The sequence below is a fragment of the Lactuca serriola genome, chromosome 5 (assembly GCF_051521515.1).
Source record: "Lactuca serriola cultivar US96UC23 chromosome 5, Lser_US96UC23_V15, whole genome shotgun sequence".
In the NCBI taxonomy this organism is placed as follows: domain Eukaryota; kingdom Viridiplantae; phylum Streptophyta; class Magnoliopsida; order Asterales; family Asteraceae; genus Lactuca; species Lactuca serriola.
The window spans coordinates 173095785-173099848 of NC_136412.1; the positions used below are offsets into that span (position 1 = coordinate 173095785).

Below are 4064 nucleotides of genomic sequence, written 5' to 3' on the forward strand. Positions count from 1 at the left end.
ATAGAACACCCATAAAAGAAAATACTTTCTAGATCCACATATGTCATATAGTGTATAAGGAAAGTCCTTGCCTTTGCTACTAGTACACACATATGTAATAGTGAAATATACAAGCAACCATAAGCTGCAATAAGCTTATTCGGCAATCTAAAATTTTCTACATCATAAAGTCATCATATACGTAACAATAATACGATCATCATATTGTTAAAGAAACATGTGTAGAATAACAATTTATAACTATACATTTGGGCTTGTCTCCACCATACCTTTGGGTGAACTTACCTTGGGTCACTAGATAATCACACGTTTTAGCTTGCATTTTTGGATCACTATGTAGTGTTGGTAACCCATGTACTTTATATCAGTACCACCAGATCATGAGCGGACCTCTACCCATACGAGATACCCATGGATAACTAGGTAGTCTTAGTTGAACACCATTTTCAAGATAAAAATCATAATCACATGTAATACTTTCTTTTATCGTTTTTGATGTAGCTTTCACTGCCACCACTTACTTAAAGTCGATAAGTTCCAATCATCCATAATTTATAACACATGGTAATGATAGGTGGTTTTATAAACGACCATACATCATTCGTTGTGTATGTTCATCCAGATTCTTCTGAAGGTATTTAAACTTAAGATGACACTCGAGATGGAAACAAGTTAAAATCCTTATGCTGTTTCTACTTTCCTGGATTATCCTTGGACCTGCATAGCCCCATGAAGATATATTTGTCTGCATATTGGAGAAAGGAAAGGTTGGGCCTGGAGTTATGCATGTCAATCCGGTGAAAAAAAAAAACATGTCCCTGGACGTGTGAAAGGTTGTAGGTTTATTGGGCTGCAAATTAATGTTTCTTTCCTGCGTTCTATTCCTAAGCAATGCCCACGACCCCAAGATTGGTATCGGTTTGGACAATATCAATAGAAAATGAATGCCCAAAAGATAACAGGCTGCTTCTCTCAAGAGTCAAGACTACAAGCGATATATATAAGATTTCTGGTCATTTACCCTAGGCGTGCCAAACATATCTTCTGCCGCCGTCAGATCACGCACCTGACTGTCTGCTGAAACGCTGCTATCCGATTTTTATTTCTATGTTCCATCTCTGCAGCTCTCCATCGTCTTGTCGATTATAGAACGTTTTACCTTCTGCATGTCGTTGATGATTGCTATTATTATCGCCGGCTCTCCGTATGTTTACACCCAAGCGCCAAAGAAGAACAAATAAATAGCAATTATAAGTTGGAGATTCTTCTGGAAGATCAAATTAAACTCACCGGATAATCAAGGAAAGAAGGTAAATTGTCATTGATATATCTGATTATATAGTCATAAGTCATTTTTAGCATTCAGATTGGTAAAGTCTAGACCTGTAGACCTAATCCAAAATTCTTTTTGTTGGCTTCAATATGTATATGCCAGTTTCAGCCGTCCAAGAAGGCTGTAACCAGCAACAAGGGGAAGGAGAAAATGATTGATTTACCAGCTAAAGGGACCGATATGTGGGAGTTGCCATTGAGATACCATAGTAAGGGGGTTACTATCGCCTCCCCACCAAGACCCGCACCTCAAGTCCATGAAAATGCCATGATTTCCAAATCTAAAGATCAATCATCTACGGATGTGAGGACAGTAATCAAAAAACGAAAGAGGAGAAATAAGCAGCAAAATATTGTTGTACTTGAACCTTCTTCTTGGAACAGGATCTGTCCACAAGATGTGGTTGACGCTGGAATGCATCTGAATCCAGCAAAAAAGAAGCATTCTGCTTGGTTCAGTTTAACTCCTTCCTGTGATCAGTGAGCTATAAAGATCCCTTTTAAATTTAATCATATAGCTAATAGTATCTTCACCATCTTATCTTTTTTATTTTCTTGTCTTTGATTACGTAGGAACAAAAAGAACACTCTGCAACTTCTAGTGGAACCATACTTACAGATAATGGCCTTTTCAGTATAATGTTGTTTAATGTTCATATAATTCACCAGTTCATTAGTTAATAAATTTTTGACATTGGTCATTGTAACTTGCATGTACTGATTAAAAACAAATTATTCTAGCATGGAGGGGAACTGTAATCCAGATGTGTCTATTCTCATGAAGTATATCGTTTGCAACTTAAGCATGTTCGCCAACAGGAGGTATCTTGTAATTTTTCTGATTCAATTAATTGCATATAAGTTCGGTTCCGTTCATCAAAGAAGTATCGTTCTTTTCTCATGATCTCCACTGAGTGGATTTTAGTTATACGTTTTTAAACATATATAATTTAGTAAATGTAAACTCCTTTTGAAGTGCTGAGGGGACAAAGTGCCTTGAAATATGCAGCTTTCAATGTATCATGCACAAATTGCTATAATGAACAATATTTCATAGGCAAAGGAAATTGTCCCCATGTAAATCTAATAACTAAAAAACATGAAACTGTTAGAGAGTTTGTTTTGCGTTTTTTATGTGTTCTTGCATAAACATTGAACCATGCGATTCTTAACTACATACAATAACTTGATTTTTGTATGCCTAAAAAACTTCAGTTTTTGTTAGAGTTCAGTTGTCCGTTAATTGTTCTTTTTCCATGGAGATTCAGCAAATATAGACTTTACTAATAGATCAAGGACATCACAGTCTCATAGACATGTATTTGTTCTTCTTTTTCCTGTTTTTGTATCACAAAAATACTTTCTGTAATGACTTGTATTTTAATAATCTGAACAGGTTGGTATCTTCTTGAATGGAAAACTTCTTGCCCCGGAAATGAAGCTACTTGATGTGGTGAAACAGTGGATGGCTATTGTTGATTCAGAGAGGAAAATAACCAAGATTGGAAGTTCTGCTGAGAACTTCTGTGTGAAGCTGACTTATGCTTGAAGAGAATAGACAAAAGTATGCATTTATAATAAAATCCAACAAAGCTTTGTTCCTTAATTATGCCATTTAACCGATTGACTTTTACAATTTCTTGGTTAATGCTGATCGAATGAATTAATTAGTTGGTTCCATAGTGATTATTAGACTTTTAAAACTAATAATGGTTACATTGTTTTTGAGGAACCAACTAGCAATGATCTTTGAAAATAACTTACATCGGAGTTAGGGCTCATTGACAAGTTCTAAATTTTTAAGATTTGAATTTATAAAAGGTCTGAATTTCTAAGAGTCTAAATTTTGAAGATCTGAATTTTAAAATGTTGTTTAGTTGAAACATCTTAATTGTTGTGCAGAATGATAAAAATGATCTTTTCCTTATTTTTTATGTATTATTTTTTATAAAATAACTGACTAAACTTATTAAATAACTATATCAAAGATATAAACACAATAAAAAAATCAAAACTAAACATACAATAACTTATTCATAACATATCATAATCATAAACTTCTCTCCTAAGCATTTGCTAGTAAATTCCATAGCTAGAAAGGACAAAGTCAGATAAATACAAACACACTTTAATTTCAATTGCAATTTGGTTGTAACGAGCCAAAAATATCGCTAAAATTTCATTTTTAAAACACCCAGAAAGATACAACCAAATGTTCCAAAACCAACCACAATATAAATATCGTCAACATCAGAGTAAATTCAAATAACAATGAGGAATAAAAATCAAGGGGATGTTGTGCGATCACGATAGACCTTTCCCTTTGGAACCAGAGGAACCTGAAATGTTTTGACCACACAACTGTAAGCACAAAGTTTAGTGAGTCTATCAAAATACCACATGTTTTGACCACACAACTGTAAGCACAAAGTTTAGTGAGTCTATCAAAATACCACATACCATACGTAACCTCAGGTCCTGCCCACATATTTGGCCCCACCAATCATAACGAGCCCCGCATAGCATACAAACGGGTCGTACCCAACATACAAATGAGCCCGTCCAACATACATGCAAGAGTCACAAAGACAGCTACCATCTTACACAGTATAGTGAGAAGACTCACCTCTCTCACAAATTCATACAAATCCCAGCTCAACCTCAGGAAATAGGTGTTACAACCCACCTATCGAATCACACAAAGTCACACCTTAGTCTACACTTTAGAACTA

General features: G+C 35.0%; 1 long non-coding RNA gene across 1 annotated transcript; it reads left to right on the forward strand.

The window, feature by feature from the left end:
• The first annotated feature begins 1439 nt into the window (after positions 1 to 1439).
• LOC145051327 (uncharacterized) lies at positions 1440 to 3006 on the forward strand. Its single transcript, XR_013683542.1, has 3 exons — positions 1440 to 1812; positions 1906 to 2154; positions 2729 to 3006. It is a non-coding gene; the product is annotated as an uncharacterized LOC145051327 (long non-coding RNA).
• Positions 3007 to 4064: the final 1058 nt, after the last annotated feature.